Here is a 20942-nt window from a genome sequence, read left to right on the forward strand (position 1 = left end):
ATTCATTCTAATGGGACCTTCTATTTTTAAAAAAAATGGGTTGCTAACATTTCAAAATGACAGGTTTACAGCTGAAGGTATAGCTCAGTAGTAAACAAGTGTTTCACATGTGCCTGGCTCTTGGTTCCAACCCCAGGACCTAAAAAAAAAAAGCCAGGCAGGCCTGTTGGCTCATGCCTCTAATCCCAGTGGCTGTGGAGACTGAGGCAGGAGGCTCACTAGTCCAAGGACAGCTTCAGAGACATAGTGAGGACCTAAAAGTCTTAGAAAGACACTGTCTCTAAAGAATAAAAATGGTTGGGGATGGTTGCTCAGTGTTTAAGCAACACTAGATTCAGTCCCCACAACCAAAACCAAATCCAAACCCAAACTAAAAGTGAAAAACAAACTACATTCCCCAATATCCTTTTCAGGTAGAAGTCTCTATGATTCTGTGCCAGCCAATGAGATATCAGTGGAAGTCACTGGGCCTCTAGCTCTTTGTTTTTCTTCTTCTTCCCTTTCCACTGATAGCTGTATTAAAAGGATGGCAGAATAAAAAACATAAAGGGTCCTGGGGCACGATGGCATGGCTGGATAGCCATAGAAGGTAAGACTACAAACCACTGGACTATTTGATTTTCAAGTAAAAGGAAATTTTTTCAGTTTTTGATGGGTATATTTTTCTAGTAGTGGAAATACAGATGCATTGACTTTCCTGCTTGTTCTACTTTCTGTTCATTGTCCTCAGTTTCAGGAACAATGTAGATCAAGGGAACCAGCCATCTTTGTCACCAATTCTTTTTCAGGTCTCTGGGGATGGGATTGAAAGTACAACACAAAACCTCTACAGTACCTAATCTGAGCCCATGGGGCAGATTTAGGCCTGAGTCATCTTCAGGATCCCTCACCTGCCCCAGAATGTTCACAGGGAATGAGTATCTTTCCTCTTGATGCCAACACTCAAGTCTAAAATCTAAGGGCTCCCCTGGCTCTCCATCTCCACAACAGACTAAAACTGGTCCCAATATCAATTCCTGCACTGATGGACCATTGGGAAAGTGACTTTTAGCAAGCTTTATTGTTCCCATTTCTGAAGTGGGTCTGCTCCAAAAAAGACTTGAATCTAAATGAACACAGAAGGAAGAAGCCAGGGTACAAGAACTAAAAATGAACCCTGCCTACAGATAAACCTGAGATTTGACAAAATTTCCAATTAAAGTGAGTTGGCAGGTAAAGTGTAGACCTTAACATAAAAAAATAGCCTGACAGCTAAATATCAGATATGGGCATGCTTTCTTTCTTTCTTTCTTTCTTTCTTTCTTTCTTTCTTTCTTTCTTTCTTTCTTTCTTTCTTCTTTCTTCTTTCTTTCTTTTTGTACAATGGTTTGAATTTAGGGGCACATAACCACTGAGCCTCATTCTCAGCTTTTTTTAATGTTTTTTTTTTTTAACTTTTGAGATACATTGTTAATCACAATATTGGGGTGTTCTTATATCAAACAAACACTTTTGTCCCAAAAATAAATATGTCATGTTAGCAACTATGTCTCTTTTACAGATTTTGTTTTTTCCTTTCTTAAATTCAAGTAAAAATGCTTTATTTTCACATTTAATCACTTTTTAAAATAATTTTAACCATTGTTTAATTTCTTTATTTTTTATACTAAAAGTGTAAAGATTTTTATTAAGCATTGTAAGTTGCATTCAATAGCCTCTGGTATGCCACACCAAAATCCATGGACAGTCAATCAGACCCAACAGCAGTTCATACTTCAAACTCTGTGAGTTAGTGCTGATCTCCCTTCATTTTACAGCAAGATCCTACTGAATCCAGATTTAAAGATAGGTAGTTAGCATATTTAGGTAAATACAAAATAAAAAAATGAAGACTGTGTTGACTAGGGAGCCTGGGAAAGCAGATCAGCAATTGGGGAAATTGAAATGTTAATGTTCCCAAGGCCCAGAGCCCATTCTAAAGAAATGTTAATGAAGCAGCTCCCAGCAAACAAGGAGATGCTAATCAAAAGCAGCCCCAAGACCTTCCTGCCCAGATTACTCCTCCAGCCCATCTGACCCTCAACTTTTTGGTCTCTCCACCTACATCCTATCATTTCAAGGTAACAGAACAAAGGACAGAAATGCGGGAAAGCTGAAAGAAGACCTTAGGTGTAAAAAAGGGAAGACTTCCTCCCTTCCACAGATTCCACCTCTTGGATCCCCTTCTAACTCCGGGAAAAGTCTTTTCTGCTTAATAAATCTTCTACTCTCCACTCTAAACTTGCCTTGGCGTGCTTCTCTGGTGTTATACTTCAACATTGGGGAAGCAAGGACTCCTCACGGGTAAATAGTGGTAACACTACTTAGCTCTTGCGGGCAGGAGTTGGGAAATTACACCTCATTTCTAATCACTAATGTGATGAAGAGCATAAGAATTATATGAAAATGATAAGAAGTGATTCGATTTCCAAGTACATTGTTTGGAAACATTAAAAAAACAACTTATAGAAGTATATCTGCTTCTATTCTTGATGGAAAAGTTTTCAAGAACAAGCAATTTGTTTCCTGCTACAGAAGGGGGGTGATTTGTTTTTTTGAGATCAAAGTTTTTGTTTCTTCACAGAATTTCATATTTTGCTAATATGAAGGCATAAAACAGTAACAAAGAACAATAATACATACAGCAGTGAATACACCAGGGTAATGTTGATACTTGGAAATGGCTAGATAATTTTGGGGGGATTTTAGAATAAATGCAACAGAGGTCAATAATCACAAAATTTTAATGTTAGAGCAAGATCAGTCAATGACTAAGCAGAGTTAACATCTTTTATAGGCCCATTACTGATTATTAGCATTTTTGTTTTGCAAATGGGCACATACTGGTAAGAATGGAAGAAAGGACAATAACATGCATAATATGAACTACACACTTTAAAAATTATGGATGATGCAGAAGTTTAGCTCAAGTAGTATACTAATGTTCTATATCTAATTCAAAAACCACATAGTTCATTGACCACAGATGCATGGTATTAATTATGAAGTTTCAGAACACATTGTGTTGATTTTGAAAGGTCATTTGCATTTCCATTTAACTTGCTTGTAAAGTATTATGATGTACTTTGTATGTAAAATCAGCAGAACAGCAATATTTATTTATATTTTTTTAGTTTCCATAGTTGCACTTTTTAACAAAAAAGAACCACATCAACAATGATAAAATTTAAGTAAGAAAGAATAACTGTGGTTGTGTCTTCTTTCTTTCATAATCATAAAAATCGAAGCCTTAAACAAAGCTTCATTGGGAACAGTAATGTAAAATCAAATATAATGGCATACATATGCTGCCAAATGCTAAAAATTATGTTTTAGGCTATATATAAAGACTGCCAAAATTTGTTTTCTTTATAGTTCAAGAAATACAACTATAAGCTTTGTCATAACCAGTTTAAACTTTGTGTGTACTTTATTTTAAATGCATGAGCCAAATGCTCTTCATTTTCATTCTCTCTTTTTTGTTTTATTGTAGCATTTTGATTACAACTGGTTAAGACTCAAAATGTGTTGTGTAAATCTCTGAAATCAAAGAGGGATCTGAATTTCCAAAGTCCTATTTTTTCTTTTACAGAAAGGGCAAAATGTACATAACTGCAGGCTGTCTTCCTCTCCAGAAATTCCTAAATCTTTACCCTTCCAGCATCCTTCACCCTCGACAAAAAATAAGTTTACTCTTCTTTATTTAAGATATCTGTCTCCAGAGCAGCCTTGCTGCAGCAGGTGCTATCTGTATTTAGTGCATTTCAATGAGGATTTGTAGTGAACATTTTAGTCATTGTTCAAGGCACTTTTGAGTGGCTGGGGGCCCTGGTGTCCCCTGCACTTTCATTCATCTGGGGCACTGGCTTTTCCTCGGCCATCACTGCATTTTCAGCCAGAGACCGGTGTGAAAACACGGCAAAGGACTTTAATTCTCCAGATTTTGACTTCAGCTCTTTGGCCACTTCTTCTGCTGAAGCAGAATAAGGAGGTCTGACCTGAATTGCTCTCTGGCTTTTATAGCCTCAGCCATAATGCCTTCCAACTCTACCAAACCTCTGTATTCCTAGGGTGGAAATAACTCCTCTTGGATGCCCTCTTGCTATTCCTCCAACAGAGACCACTTGCAATGGGAAGGGCCTTCAGACTCCACAGTCCTGCCTGCTTCCTGCCCAGTGGCCAGCCACAGTGCCAGCAATTTCTAGTTTCCCTCCCTGAGAAGGTATAGTTTGGACTCCACCCTGGGACTTGCTAGTTTCACTGCTGTCACTGCCTGAGAAGGCTCCACAGTGTTCTGATGCTGCCTCCACCCAGAAGGCATGGTAAGAGCCAGTTGCTATGGTTTTCCCATAAGGGCTGCCAAAGTCACAGACTCCTGCAAATCCTCTGCCCCTGCCCTGAGAGGATCTATGGTATACACCCTGGCCCAGGGCTGGGCTATTTCTTTATTTTTATGTGGTATCGATGATATAACCCAGAACCTTGCAAGTTCTAGGCAAGCATTTTCCCACTAAGCCACAAACCCAGCCCACATTTAATCTTATTTTAATAAAAGTTTTTTCTTTCTTTTTACCCACCCCCCTTTTTTTATTCACCCTCCAATCTATGTGACTAGAAAGGCCTAGAATATGATAAAGTCTAATGTTAATTCTGATGTTTGGGGCACTGGGTTTTGACAAGATTCCCACCCCTTGCTCAGTTTTGCAGATTCTTCTGTATATTTTAAATTCTTTATAAGAGCCTGTAGCATTTTCATTAAAAAATGCAATCAATTCCCCAACATACAGCACTATTTTTGAAAGGTTTGGGGAATGACAGGATGAGAAAAGAATCTGGCATAATGTGGTTGTGATTCTGAGAGGACACAAAACCTTTATGAGGTCACAAATTGTGTTCTTACCTAGAATGTGCTTTTTTTTGCTTTTTAGCAAATTTCTACTCATCCTTCAATACCTAGTTGAATGTGAAGAATTCATATTCCCAGCCAGTACCTATATCCAGCCAACAAGACCTCTTCTCTGAAGACTTAAAATCTGAGCAGCGACAAAGTGACAGCAGAAAGACTTACAGTGTGCTCATATAGCAGCAGCCTCCAGGAAGGACTATAAAGGGGGTTTTTGGCACTGAGATCACCTGTCAAAACCCAGCTCCAGTCTTATTGAACTTTGCCATCTGGTTCCCTTGACCTCCCCAGTGTCATCTAGTGCATTTTTTAAAGCACCCAGTTCAGTTTCTGCAGCTTGAAACCCAAGCCTACAACTGCTGCCCCATCCTTACAGCATTGAGTCAGGCTGCCAGAATAAACCATAGTTATACAGAAGTCATTATAAAGAGGCTATTTCTTCTGAGACTGAACCTTGAGAAAGATGGCCATGATCAGACACCTATTGTCTCTCATTCTGAGATGTCCCAGGCTGGCTGGAGAAGAGATCACAGATGACTCTTGTTTGCCAAGTACCTGTGCCCATCCTGTGCTGAAAGGGTAAGAGAAGGGCTGAAGGCCACAGAGCTTAAGAAAATCTGAAGGCCATGTCCTTTGCAAACATTTTTTTTTAATTCTGGCTGGGCTCTTTTACATATAGGGCAGTGACCTTGCTAGTCGCTGGCCAATGTCTCTCCTGCATCCATAATACACAGACAGTGCTGAAAACATGGTCACATTTATGCAAATAAAGTATTATCATCAGCTAAATTTTGTAAATGGAGATAGTCTGACTCAAGTTAGCAAAGTGGTTCAAGGTCATCCACATTTGGGCTCCAAACCTGACCAGAGCCCAAATGTAATTGTCCCTGAGACTCAGTGGTGTCACAATCATGGGCATCTCTGCAAGATTCCTTTCATTCATTTCAGATGAAGTTTTTGAGGAGCAGTGTAAAGTCCAGGTGACACAGGGTGGCTGGTGTAGGAGTGATCTTGATGGAAAAGCATAGCTAACAAAAAAAATCTGAGCCATTTGGTATGCTAGTGGATGTTGGTGGAATTGAGCCAAGCCAGACAGCAAAGCTTCCACAGCTAGAGGAAAAAACCTGCAATCCCAGAGAGTTAAATAGGTGAGCGGAGGATGAGCCACGTGGACATAATGCAGAGGATCAAATGGGTGGAGTGGGCATGGCTCTGCAGAACACTGCTGGTAAGAGACCAGATGATGGGCGGAGCCTATGAAAAGAAGCGGAGAGGAGCTACTGGGGGTTAATTGTTTGGCAGAGCTGGTGAGGCAGAGTCAGGCTGAGTGAGTGGAGACCAACCCATAAGAAAAGTGGGTGGGGAGAAGACAGAGGAAGCACGTGGGTAGCAGTATCCCACTCATGACCCCTTATGTGAGCATAGCCTAGGAATAAGGTGGCACAGTGGTGCGGGAGCAGAAGGCATGGTGGGTGCATCCACAGGAGGCAAAGGGAGTCAGGAGAGGCATCCAGGAGGGAATTCTGTTAGAAGTCACTGTTGACCCAGTAAGGAAGTAGGGTCTTTGTGCTCTGAGATAGAAATGTAACCTTAGGGTCTGCTCAACAGGGGGCCGCTGTTTTCCCACTTACACACTGAGGCAATAGAGGGAGGCAGAAGATGCCAGAGCACAGCCTTTCTTGGTTCCTCCCTCACATGGGATGCTTTGCACTTTCCATATTTTCAGATTGGTTGGGTTCCACAGGGTTTCTGGGAGGGATCCTGGGGATATTGCCTGAGACACTTTGTTTTGGGAGAACAACAATTTTTCCAGAATGTTCACAGAGACTTCTCTTGGTGCCTGCTGTGTACATACTGAGACCTGGAGGTCCTGAGAGGGTAAGCCTGTGATGCAGCCATCACTTGCTGGAGCCTCATCTGGATTGCACAGTTCACTTCACTGGCTCACAGGCAGGGGTTTCCTAGCACCTGGGCAATGAAAACAGCATTGATGGGGGAGGAGGCCTTGACCCTTTCCAGAAGTGACTTTTGGAAACTCCCTACATCTGTAAAGTAGGACACAAAGTGACACCTGCTTCTCTGGCTGGAGTAAGGCCAATCACCAGCTTCATGATTCTCTAAAAGGCAGTTTGCATGGGTGTGGTAGGGGATCTATTTTTGACAGTGTTATCATTTAGGTTTTTTTCTTTTAAACATTTATGTTTTAGTTGTAGATGAACACAATACATTTATTTTAATTTTATGTGGTGTTGAGGCTTGAACCCAGTGCCTCATGCATAATAGGTGAACACTCAACCTCTAGGCATAATCACAACCCTCATTTTTTTTTTGAGAGAATTTTTTTAATATTTATTTTTTAGTTTTCAGTGGACACAACATCTTTGTTTGTATGTGGTGCTGACGATCGAACCCCGGCCACATGCATGCCAGGTGAGCATGCTACCACTTGAGCCACATCCCTGCCCTCATTTTGTTTTATAAATGGAAACATAACCCCTTGCATTTTAAAATAAAACTATTAATACCAGGCTTTGTTCTAGGCAAAGAGGACATAGACATCAACAAAACAGCAAGGAACCTCTACTCCCATTCTTCTGGGGACTACCATTCCCCTGGTCTGATCCAAGAATTCAAGCATTAAAGAAACATGGAGTATTGACCTCTTTTAGGCATCTGATCTAAGGTTATCATCCATGAATGCTTTACTTTCTGAATTACTCTAAGACAGCCTTCGCCATGTGATTTACCTGTTCCATTCCTTTTCTACCTGTGAGATAAAGGCTTCCTTAGGAAATCTTCCCTTTCTTGCTTCTCCACTTGAATTTCCTCACCCCTTATTGAGGTTTCAAGAATCCCTGTCTCATATCTACTTGTACTTACAGCTCTGCTTTATGTGGGTTCTTTCATTGTTAGAAGTGCTAGCTCCTTATTAAACAGGAGACGGCACCAGAACTATACTTTTGACTTTTTTCTAGCGTCCACCAGAGTATCTGCCTACTCATTGACTGGCTTGGTTACTAATAATTTTAGAAAGCCCTTCAGCACTTGTTTTACAAGCAGATTTTTATTTTTTCATACAAATCTTCATTAATTTTGTGTATGAAATTAATCATCCAGCTATGGAAGGGAAAATTACACTCACCATCCAGTGTGTGTGTGTGTGTGTGTGTGTGTGTGTGTGTGTGTGAATATATATATTTATATACATATTTTTTTTTCAAAATTTTATTCAGAAGTGGTGTAAGAGTTTCAATTCAGTCATGGCCCCTTCCTACTTCTGTTTTGCCTAGGATGTTTCAGAAGTCCTTACTAATATGGCAGATATTTCTTTCTCTTTTCTATGCTGTGATTATTGTAAGCCAATAAATAGAAAAAAATATTTTTTCTATCTATTTATTATTTCTATTTATTTATATGCCAAGAGTTATCTCACTTGTGGTTTTCCATTGGGCATTTGTTGGCCTAAGTGAACAATCAGTGCTTTTTGGCAAAAGCAGCTTTTAAATCTCTTGATACGAAGAGGATTTGTGGCCATTTAGCAGAACTCGTCCACATGGATATGATTTCCAATAGAATGTGCATTATATAATATGATGGCTTGACTTGGTAACAGAAATAAAAGTGGTTTAATCTGATCTATTTATTGATAATTATATATTTTATAGATATTTAATATACATAAATTGTATACTCATATGTTTATACTTTTGAATATATGTATCTCTCTCTCTATTTCTCTCTCTCTCTCTCTCTCACACACACACACACACACACACAAAAAAAATGTTTATAATATTGTCTTTAGAATAAGCAGGTTTGGGGGATGGATTGGGTGAGTGTAATGGTGAAAAGACCAAGGACAATTGCTTAACTTAAGCACTCTAGGGTAGTTGCTGATACCCAATCCTGTATAGGTCAGAAAGGCAACATGAGGCTAGTCTTGAGGAAGGCTTTTGCATTGATGTTTGTGATTTCTCTTAGATATCCACACGACCATGTCTGAAGGTAAGAGAAGAGGACTGGGAAGAAAATGGATATTTGGGAGGCAGGGAAATGTGGAAAATACTGCCATGAGACTTAGCAAAATTCTGGGTGTGGGTAAAGATATAGAAGTACAGTGACCATTTTTCTGAGCTGGGGACAGACCTATATTTAGCAATGAATAAGAGAAGTCTATAAAAGAGATGGAGAGTGAGGGCATCCAGTTAAGGAGACAGAAAACCAGGAAAATGTAATGACAAGGATTTCTGGAAGAGATGATTCTAAAAAGTAAGTTTTTTTCTAAAAAAAACACTAAAAAGTGAACTACAGGGTGACAAAGGAGGGACCTTTAGATTTGGTGCCATTGTGGTTTCTGAAGATCTCAGTGGAGCCCATGTCCTCATGTGGTGATAACTGAAGCCAAATGGGTGAGGAAAAATTAAGGTCAGCATAGTGAAAGCAATAGCTAGAGATTGTTTTTTGAATTGTGTACAATGAGATAAAGGGAGACTCAGTCAGGTGTTAACATTTATGGTCTCTGAGATGTGGGGGCAGTTCATTTCTCCAAATGCTTGTTTGTGGCTGCAGAAATAATTTTTCTGTTACCTTGTTTGCCACTTAAATCCTAGAGGTGATTTTCTAAAAATAATATAGAAGCCCAATAGTAATTTCTTGAGAGTAGGAAGAGTGCTGGGGCAGGACAAGGGATAAAAGTAGATGATAGATAATTAGATATGATCACTGTTTATCATGCACTTGAAAATATTATGCTTGAATCCTTAACATGTGCAATATATATTTGTTAATTAAAAACAAATTAAAACTAATTATTCTATTTGATTACTGAAGGTAGGCACTCAACATTAAGGGATATAGTGTCCTTATGGTTTGTTCCCTGCTTGTGAAAATGGTCATTGTCAGTTACCTGTAAAAAGAACTGATTAAATAATTTTTGAAGAAATAGTATGGATTTGAAATGCCTTGTTGCCACAGCATAATGAGGTTACCTGATGGTCACTGAAATATTTGAAGTGCTACAGTCCATTTATTGTCAAGGTAGTTTGTGCCAGGTTCATCCTTTGGGAATGCAATACTTTTCCCTTATTCCTTCACTGTTTTTTGCACTCAAGTCACTGAGTCTTCTCACTCCTAAAAAGACAAGAATACTAAGCTCCACATGAAGGAGGGGATGCTATGTTCCTGCATTGTTTTGAACCCTTCTATATGAAAGATTTGTCTGTTACCATCACTTTTTATCAATGAAGTCAATTATTTTTATCACTAAATACATATTTATTTGTTGCTTTCACTCATATTTCACTGTTAAAGGTTTTTATTTTATTGCTTATATTTTTCCAGCTTTCACTATTTTAGGATCTTTTAGTTTAGTTTTTATTTCATTTGTCAGGCATCCACATGTGGAAGACCTTAGGAGACTCTCCTCTGTAGAGAATCAGATGTGACTGCATTACTATTATTGTCCTTGATGGAGTCTGCCTGCAAACGGGATATTCTGTCAAGGTATAGATAGGTAACAGTGGACATGCTTGAAAATGAGGTGTCTGCTGTCCTTGGGAGGATTTGCCTGCAAAGAGGATGTTCTGCCAAGTGGGCTAGAAGGGTGCTGAGAAAAATTTTATTATCTGTTCTTAACAAAGAGCAGAGCTCAACATACTCTGGGCTGAGAGTAGATTAGCCATGAGAAGAGGGTCACTTCTGATTAGAAAGTAAAACTTCTGTGTGCTATGTTTAATTAGCTGAAATACCTGATTTATTGATGTTGGAAGGCTGCCTTCTTTGTTCACAATACTATAAAAAGATTGCTTGTACACAATAAAGGACTTTTTTTTTCTGCTGCTGTTTCGCTTGCTCTGCTTCTTTTTTTTCCCCATGCTGACCTGCAAGTGAATTACTGCAACACTCCTCCTACTCTTACTTCTCTTCCTCCTTCTATGTTTATGCTCATTTTAAAATTTATCTTACCAGATCCTAGAATCACCACTTTCTCCAGTGAAATATGCACCTTTTCACTGGTATTGTTAGGGCAACTTGTGTAATTTTTCAGGCCCAATGGAAAACGAAAACTTAGAGTCCCTGTCTAAAAGCAGGTGACCTGTGCCATTGACATCATGCCACAGAAATCTATTTCTTTTTTCTGTGATCTCTTCACATGTCCTGGTACACCTTGTCTGTCTTTAATTGTCCTTCTTATTACAACATTTTAAATTATTAGCAATATTTCTAACATTTATCTTTAAGTATGCCATAAGAATTCTAAATGCAAACTTACAAGCAAGTCAAATTGTAGAGTTTGCACATCCATGTTGTGTTCATTAATGCCAAAGCAGTGAATATGTTACACAGAATCAGTGCAATTGTTTTTACTACACTTTGATAACTATGGACAGTTTCTCCAACTGGTTTGTTAATGAGTTTGAAAGAACTGGAAGAAATGTGACTGTGGAACACTCTGGTTTCCCTTTCCCTTCACATCCTTAGCTGGAGAGGTGGGCTAGAAAAGAGAAGTACCTTGAGTGACAAGGCTCTGATTTCTGTATTTGAATCTAATTCTGGTGGACACAACTGTGTGGCCTCCCTGGGATTCATCACCCTCCTTTTTTTTACATACTTGTGGATAGGACACGGTCACATTGTACCAAACTTTCTTTTACCTCCCATATTTCCTTGGCCCACTGGACTTCTGTGATAATGGGAATGAAAACTCAGTGTGCATGAGGTGGCCAAATGCAGTATACCTGCAGGTTCTATTTATGTGTTGTGTTCCTATCTATGGTTGATTGCCTTCTTGAAATTTACTTTTGAAAAATAAGTAGTAAGATAAAATCAATAAAAATTATAAAAGAAGTAGCAGAATATTCAATCAAGGACAGGTCCACTTTGAGCAGGAATCCTGACTGTGTAGAAAGAGCATCATGGGGATAGTCCCCCTTTCCCTGCCTTCTGCCTCCTCCTCTCTCTCTTCATCATCCTTTCCTCCCTCCCTCCCTTGCTTCTTTCATTTTTCCCTTGCACAATAGTAAGAACACTAAGTAGGATATATGTACTCTGAAAACATATAAGTGAACATTATACTATTGTAGTGTAAGTACAGAATTATTCTACAAATATCTAGAAGTTGTTTATCTTATGCAATTGAAATTTTATATCCATTGAAGATCATCTCCCCATTTTACCCTAACCACATTTTTTTTGAAAACAACATAGTACTCTCTGTTTACATTTTTTTTGCCACTAGGGATTGAATCTAGAGCACTTAACCGCTAAGCCACATCCCCAGAGTTTAATTAATTTATTTATTTTAAATTTAGAGACAGGGTTTCATTCAGTTTATTTTGGCCTGGCTAATCTGATGAGGCTAGTTTTTAACTTGTGATCCTCCCACCTCAGCTTCTGAAACCACTGGTATTAAAGTATGTCCCACCATGCCCAGCTTGCTTACTGGTTTTTCCTTGTGTGTGTTTTTTTTTTATTTTAATAGAGTCATAGGGATTTTCTTGTGTGTTTGAGACTTTACACTTTTTCTTGTGTGTTTCTTGTGTGTTTTAGACTTTATGCATTTCTCAGGTGATGTGAAAGTAGTTTCTCTCATTCAAACAGTTGAGTCTTTTGTGTTCATGCTTTACAGTGCTGTGCAGAAGCTTTTGTCTTAATGAAATTATACTTGTCTGTTTATGATTCTGTCCCCTGTCCTTTTACTGTCATAGCCAAAGAACCATTTTCTAAAGCAATGTTGTAAAGTGTTTCTTCTGTGTTTTGTTTTTATTGCTCACAAACTTATGCTCTTCTTCCTTTTTTATTTTAGATTTTAAAATAGCAACTTCATCTGCTTGTGTGGTATAGCATGATATTTGAATACATGTAACACTGTGTAATGATCAAATCAGAGAAAGATCATATCTGTCACCTTAGTAGGATGGGAAGAGATTGGTAAATGGGACACCAGTATTTTCTTTCTTCCCCATGTAAATATTGAGTGTCCTTAGCACCATCTGTTAAAGAGACTATCTGGTGATAGAAAGATGTTAGTAGCAGTCTCCTGTAGTGGTGGTGCTGTTGTTTGGTCACTTATGCTCCCTGGTGATAGAAAGGTGTTAGTAGCAGTCTCCTGTTGTAACTTTTCCCCTGATGGCTTTTTCTGCTCTAAGCTTTCTTCCTCTGTCTGACTAGCTCGAAAGACCTTCTCTTTTACTTGAATCTTTTCCTCTTTCTGACTAAACAAAACAGCTCCTCAGGAAAAAAACCCTCAGAGCCCAACTGCCACCACCAGCTTCCCCCAAGCCTCTCTCTCCACCTCAAGCCTCTCCACCTCCCACAATCCTCCTGCTCTTGAGGCCAATTGGCTGGGTCACGTGGGCAGAGCCAAAAAAGTCCCCCAATGAGCAGCTTCATGGCCTGAAAGGGCAGGGAAACAGCCCAATAAGCATCACTGCAGAGGAGCCAATCAGCTAGATGTTGCTGTGGCCACTGTGAGCCAATCATCAGCTGGCAGTCTGAAAGTTTGCTGGGGCCCCTTCGACTGTGGCTCTCAACAACTATCCTTTATCCATTCTGTATTATTGGCCCCCTTCTCAAATATGAGTGTGAAGTGATTGTCTGGGCTTATCCTTCTTCTCTTTTCTGTTCATTGGTTTGTATGTTGCCTTCTATTTCAGTACAACAGTGTTTTAGTTCTTATAGTGTGTAATTTGTTTTATTCTATCTTTTTTGCATTTGTTACAATTAGCCATATATAACAGTATAATGCATTGACACAGTAAATATAAATGAAGTATACCTTCACATTTTTCTTGTTGTAGAATTTTCTTGATGTAGAATTGCATCAGTCATGTAATTGAATAAGCGTACAAAGTAATAATATCTGATCCATTCATAATCTTTCAAAATCTCATACCTCTTTTCTTCCCTTCACTTCCCTCTAATCCAAACTGAATTTTTTCTTCCCTAGTGCCTTCCATTATAAATTAGCATCTGCACATCAGATGAAATATTCAGCCTTTGGAAGTTTGCTATTGGTTTATTTAGCTTAGCATGGTATTCTCAAGTTCCATTCATTTGACAGCAAGTGGCATAATTTTATTCTTTTTAGGGTTGAGTAATATTCCATACACAAACATTTTATATATATATATATATATATATATATATATATATATATATATATATATATACATATATATCACATTTTATTTATCCATTCATCTGTTGAAGGGTACCTAGTTTTTTTCCATAGTTTAGCTATTGTGAATTGACCTACTCTACATTGATGTGACCACCAGCAATGTATGAGTGTATCTTTTCTTGCTGGGAGCCATTAGCCAAGTAGGTATGACAATTTCATTGCCAGCGTATCCCCATGCTGTTTAGTGGAAGGACTCCTGAAAGATGACCTTGCTCAAGGACCAGGGCGGATCCGTGTTTAGGGTGTTCCTGGTTTAGAATAGGGTGTGTCCTGCTGCCTGAGTTCCTCTTGAGTTATTAGGGATTAAGACAATATATTTGGGAGACAGAAGCCCGGTGGAGGTGTGGATTTGGGCAGAGAACGTGGATTTCCCCAGAACGTGTTCGTAGAGTACCGGTGACAGTTCGGGAATAAAGAATTGCTGTTTGAATCTACAAAGCTGTGAGTGGCTCGTGATTTGTGCCCAGCCAGAGACTGCGGCATTTTCTCCCCCATTCTCATGAAAAAAATTATTTCTTGTATTTTTGATAATTGCCACTATGACTGCAGTGAAATGAAATATTGAAATAGCTTTGATTTTGATTTCTATAATTCGCTAAAGATGATTGTCTGTTGTATGTGTTTGTTGATCAGTTATATTTCTTCTTCTCTGAAGTGTCTGTTCTGTTTCTTAGTCCATTTATTGATGGGTTATGTCTCTTTTTTGGCATTGTTTGTTGAGTTCTTTATATATCTTGGAGATTACTGCTGTATTTGATGTGTGGTGGTAAAGATTTATTTTCCCATTCTGTAGGCTCTCTCTTCATGTTATAGATTGTTTCATTTGTGAAGAATAAGCTTCTTCCTTTGAATCCATCCCATTTATTGATTCCTAGTTTTCCTTTTTGTATTTTAGGAATCTTGTAGAAGAAGTCAAGTCCTAAGCTAACATGATGAGGATTGGACCATTTTTTTTCTCTTAGTCACAGGTTTTCCATTCTCATGTCTAACTCTTTGATCTACTTTGAGTTGATTTTTGAGCACAGTGAGAGATAGAGGTTTAATTTCATCTTTCTACATATGGATTTCCAGTTTTCCCAGCACCAATTGTTGCAGAGGCTATCTTTTCTCCAATTTATGTTTTTGGCATCTTTTTCTAGTATGAGATTGGTCTACATGTCTCTTGGTACCTTTTAAAAAAAAATTTAACTATTTCTCTCTAGTATAGTTTAAGGTCTAGTATTGTGATGCCTACTGATTCACTCGTTTTGTTGAGAATTGCTTTGGCTATTGTGGCTCTCCTAATTTTTTCAAATTAAGTTAATGCTTGCTTTTTCTAGTTTTATGAAGAATGTCATTGGAAGTTTAAAAGGAATCGCACTGAATTTGTATAACTACTTTGTTAGTATGGCTGTTTTGACTATGATCATTCTGCCTATCCAAGCGCCTGGAACATCTTTACATCTTCTAAGATCTTCAATCTCTATCTTTAGTGTTCTGTAGTTTTCATTGTAGAGGTATTTTAACTCTTTTTTAGATTGATTCCCAAGTATTTTGTTTTATTCTTTTTTTTTGAGGCCATATTAATGGGGTGGTTTTCCTAATTTTATTTTTACAGTGGATTCATGGTTAAAGTATAGAAATGCATTTGATTTATGGGTGTTTATTTTGCTGAATTTATTTATTAGTAAAGAAAGTTTTCAGGTGAATATTTTTTGGTTTTCTAAATATAAAAGCATGTCATTAGCAAATAGTGATAGTTTGAGTTCCTCTTTTCCTACTCATTTGTCTTTAATTCTTTCTTCTCATTGTTTTGGATAGAGTTTCAAGGATGTTGTTGAATAGAAGTGGAAGAAAAAGGGCATCATTTTTTTTAATTGTAGAGGGAATGCTTTAAATTTTTCTCCCTTAAGAACAATGTTTCTGAGGAGCCGCTGTGGGAGGGCCGGGCACAGAGGCCCAACCACTCCCGCCTCCTACCTGTGCATTCAGGTGGAAACACCCCTCTAAGGCAATGAGGCCCTGAGCCTGGGCGTTAGCACCAGTGGCAATGGCAGCAACTTAAAGTCCCAGGGCTGCTTGTTTCCTGGGGCGCCCCAGAAGGACACCCTGACACTGAGCCTGAGCAAGCAGGTGTTGCTGCTCCAGACAGCGGCTGCGCCACCTCAGCCTCCCTGGGCGGGATGGGCACCCCCAATGCAGTGGAGCCCGCCTCTGCCGTCCTCACCAGATCTGGAGCTACTCAAGCTCACCTCTCCTGAGCTCGAGGGCCCCATAATCCAGTCCAAAGGGCTGGTCACCACCACAGGAGAAGCACGCAGTTCCTCTACCCCAAGGTGGCAGCCAGGGAGGAGTAGGAGTTCACCGAGGGCTTTGTGAAGGCTCTGGAAGATTTGCACAAGCAGAACCAGCTTGGCACTGGTAGGGCAGCCTCTGCTGTGGCACTGAAAGAAGACGCTCTGGCACAGCATCCAGCGTGTAGCCCCTATTCACCCCACCTCCGTGAGCTGGCCACGAGGAGGCACCGTTCTAAGCTAACCTGAGCAGCTAGCGGGTGGATCCCAGGGGTGCTGGGTGCTGCCACTGTACCCATCACCGCTGATCCCATTCCCTTCCCACTGCAGCTGCCCCGATACCACTGGGTCCGCTGTGCCTGGCAGCGCTCAAGGAGGACCCACAGATGGTGGCAGACATGCCAAGCTTCCGCGAGAGCCCACCGCTGTGGACCATCAAGGTGGATACGCAAGAGCCAGATCGCAAACAGCTAGCCAAATGCATGGCAGCTTCCAAGTGACACAAGCGCAAGCTGGAGCGCATCTCGCACTTGGAGAAGAAAGTGAAGAAGCAGATCAGGAGCTGGAGTCCACCGCCAGCCTGCTGAGTGAGCAAGTGGTGCAGCTCAAGCAGAAAGTTATCAGCCACGTCAAAAGAGGCTGCCAGCTGCTGCCCAAGCACTAGGTGCCGGCATACTGAGCCCCAGCACGGACACAGCCACACTCCTCGAAGAGCGGGCTCATGAGGGGTGGGGCATGGGTGCCCCAGACTTGGAGAGCTTGTGGCCCTGGCGATCTCTCCCCTAGAGTGCTCAGGACTTGGAGAGGGTGCGGCCCCAGGTATATCCCAGGGGGTATCCAGATCTCAAAGAGGGCACCCTGGACTTGAATAAGCTGGACCCCCTGCTCCTTGGGCGCATGACACCACCCCCCTTCCTCGAGCTGCCTCTGTCTGCGGCCCTGTGTTGCAGAAACCCGAAATCCCCAGCTGTCCCTTTGTACACACCATTGTGGAAGGAGCTCTGTGGGGCGCAGCCAGCAACCTGCCTTTTCTTTTACTTTTTTTTTTTTTGCCTTTGAAAGAAAGAAGAACAAATTGTTTGATTCAGCCCTATTTACATTTCTACTCGGGAACAAATGGTTGTGTATACGTGTGTGTTTCCTTGTATTTTTTTCAAGCCAGGCGAGCGTGCTACCGCTTGAGCCACATCGCCAGCCCCAGTCTTTTCTATTATTATTATTATTTTTATTTTGATATAGGGTCTTGCTACATTTCCCAGGCTGGCTTCCAACTTGCGATCCTCTTGCCTCAGCCTCCAGAGTCACCAGGATAACAGGTGGGCACCACTGTGCCAATCTGGAAATGAGGATTAAAAAAAAAAAACGTTACAGGCAAAATGTAAGTGTTGGGTATAATAAAGTCCTCATTGCCAAAGTCCAGAGAAAGCTGTATAGTGTCTCTCCCTGTTTCCTTCTTGTTTTTTCTCATCTGAAAGTCTTTAAAAGAAATCAAGGGCTGGGTTTTTGGCTCAGCGATTGAGTGCTCACCTAGTATGTGTGAGGCCCTGGGTTCCATCCTCGGCACCACATATAAATAAAGCTATAAAAAAAGACATTTTTAATTGTAAAGCACAGGAAGCTAGGTCAAAGGTCCCCCAACCAATAGACCTGGGTAGCCTATAAAATCATGACACCTTGCCTTTGAGGTATCTCAACATGTGGCCACCACCGCGTCCAGTTCACTGAAATTTGCCAAGTTTTCCTCCTCTACTCACCTTGCTGCTAGCACCAGCCTGCTCATGGGAGTGAAAAAGTTTCCCCACAAAAGATTAATTAGATTTTTATTTCTTTAGAAATTTTCTAAATAAATCACTGTGCCTATTTTTGCATGGTCAAACTGTACTATTTTCATCATAGAAGATAATTTAGAACCCAACAGACTCTTTGGCTAACTGCATCTTTTCCTATCTCTAAGACATTCAGAGAGGAAACAAAGTCCTGTTAATCCCAACCCATTAATCTGCAGAGGTTCTTAGAAGTGGGACTTTGGGGACCAAGGAAGAGATGTATCTTACAATGGAAAGAAAGATGTGGAGTTATCAGAAGGTTTCATTCTGAAGCCACCTCCCTCTTGATACCCACACCTTTGAGCTGGCTTGAGAATCGATACCATTAATGTGTCTCTCCAAGAGAGGAATCAGACCTGAAGTCTCACATGGGAAGGTTGAAAGTATAGAAGGAGCTTCAAAATACCACTCATTTTGGTTTTGGGGATTTTGCTTTTTGTTTTTGGTGCTGGGGATTTGAGCCCAGGGTCTTGCTAACCATGTACTTGACTGCTGAGCTACACACCTGTAGCCCTTAGCCCCAGACATCACTAGCCTTGAAGAATTTGATCAATTCTTGTTCATAGCAGCATATATCCTCAGATTCAAAGCACATATCTCAAAAGAGCCCTTTACATTTTGTTAACTTGCAGAACAAGAAGATCTTTTCCCTGGAGAGATGTCCTATACCCCACCTCAATCCCCCTTTGTACACAAGGCAATGGCAGGAACAAATCTAAAAAGATTAGATATTTGTCCCAAGGTAGGAACAAAAGGATCTCTATCTTTTGATAGAGATCAAAAGGATCTTCTATCTATCTTTTGACAGAGTTATTTGCCCTTGCTTTATTTGGGTTCTTGTTGAAATTAAAAACAAAACAAACAAAAAAACCCTATTTTATTATTCACTGTTAATAGGGTGAAAAGCTCAAGTGTTCTGTAGCATGTACAAGAAATTAGATGTGTATTTTATACTAAGATTTCACCCAGAGGTTCAGGAAGCTGAGGTAGGAGAATTGCCAGTTCAAAGCCAGCTTCCGTAACTTAGCAAGGCCCTAAGGAACTTCATAAGACCCTGTCTCAAAATGAATTTTTAAAAAGTCGGGGGACTGGAGTTGTGGCTTAATGGTAGAGTACTTGCCTAGCATGTGTGAGGCCCTGGGTTTGATCCTCAGCACCACATATAAATAAATACATAAATACATAAATACATAAACAAATAAATAAATAAATAAATAAACAAATAAATAATCCATTGACAACTAAAAAAAAAAAAAGAAAGAAAATTAAAAAGTCAGGGTTGGGGATGTGGCTCAGTAATTAAGTGCCCCTGGGTTCAGTCCCTGGTTTAAAAAACAAAACCAAAAATCACCAAACACCAAACACCAAGATTTCAAGCAACCAAATGATTTTTGCTGGTCCCAGGCACACACTGCAACCTCTCTATCTTCCTTTATCTCTAGCAAATCCATTCTGCCAACTGTCGCCTTATTAACCTACAAGAAACCAGGGGGGCCTGGCAGTAGAGTTGATTTGACTTTCTGTCACCCAATCACATCCACTTCCTGTTCTTTTAAATCTGACTGGCAGCATCTTCTTTTACATGACATATGTGGTGAGTTTGGCTATGCTATCAATTTCTGATAAATTTGTGTTTTTATCTCTGATGGTCAGTGTTGCAGGCACTAATGTTATTTAAAAGTAGCCACACAGTTCTAACCCAGAAGTGGTTTTCCAGCTAAGATCATATATTCAGGCAGCTGATTATAGACACTGATCTTGAGCTAGGTTCCTGTGCGGTAATCCAAACCATCTGTACTCGACAACAATTAAAACCTTCAGATCTCTCAGGCATTTCCTTCCTCTGATTATAACTTATGGGTTGCAGCGAAACTCAGAGAAACAGTTAGATGGAGCAGGCTTTGGTGACAGCTTGATTTCTGCGGGGCATTTCTAAACAGAGAAATCCCATTTATATAACAGCTCTTTCTTCAGCTGAAATGCATGTCCTCAAACAAGGTTCTAACAAACCTTGAACATTTCATTATTCTGATTCCCTCTTTTGTCCAGAGGGGAAAAAGTATCTTTCATCGATGGAGCCAGAGTCCGGCTTTTTACTTCTCCTGCCCAATTTCCGTACCCTCAGAGATCTTGCTGCCATCTACTGCAGAGATCCAGAAAAAAGGAAAAGAAAGTCAATGTTCCATTTTTTTCTTCCCCCTCCCCTTCTCCTTTCCCTCTCCCTCTCCTCCCCCTTCCCCTTCCCTCTCTCCTCCTGCTCCTCCCACTCCTCCTTCTAGTGCTGTTGCTTCGTTGATGATTGAATCCAGCACATGCTAGGCGAGTGTTCAGTACCTCCGTGTTTCATTTCTTACTGTCATTCTCCCCTCCTTTATGACCTCACATCCTCACAACTGTGACCCTCCCATGAATTCCAAAGGAAAGGCACAGAATGAATGCATCCAAGTATCTGTTTTAGTTTATTTTCTGTTGCTATAATAAAATATTCAAATTTCAGAAATTTGTGAAGAATAGAAATTTATTTGGCTCATGGTTCTAGAGACTGGGAAGTACAAGAGATGGGAGATCAGCATGTGCTTGGCATCTTGTGAGGTTCATCTTGTGTGTGGTGGAGGGCATCACAGGCAAGACAGAGCAAGCATGCTAGCTCATGTCTTTCTTCCTCTACTTACAAAGCCACAAATGAAGGCCCTGCATCCAATACCATTAACATAAAAATTTTGGAATTTAGTTTCCAACAC

At 40.2% G+C, this 20942-nt stretch overlaps 1 pseudogene; it reads left to right on the top strand.

Annotated features, from left to right (window-relative positions):
• Nucleotides 1–8916: 8916 nt before the first annotated feature.
• LOC143386123 (transcription factor JunD-like) lies at nucleotides 8917–17054 on the top strand (annotated as a pseudogene).
• The last annotated feature ends 3888 nt before the right edge of the window (nucleotides 17055–20942 follow it).

The sequence above is a fragment of the Callospermophilus lateralis genome, unplaced genomic scaffold (genome assembly GCF_048772815.1).
Source record: "Callospermophilus lateralis isolate mCalLat2 unplaced genomic scaffold, mCalLat2.hap1 Scaffold_113, whole genome shotgun sequence".
NCBI classification, from domain to species: Eukaryota; Metazoa; Chordata; class Mammalia; order Rodentia; family Sciuridae; genus Callospermophilus; species Callospermophilus lateralis.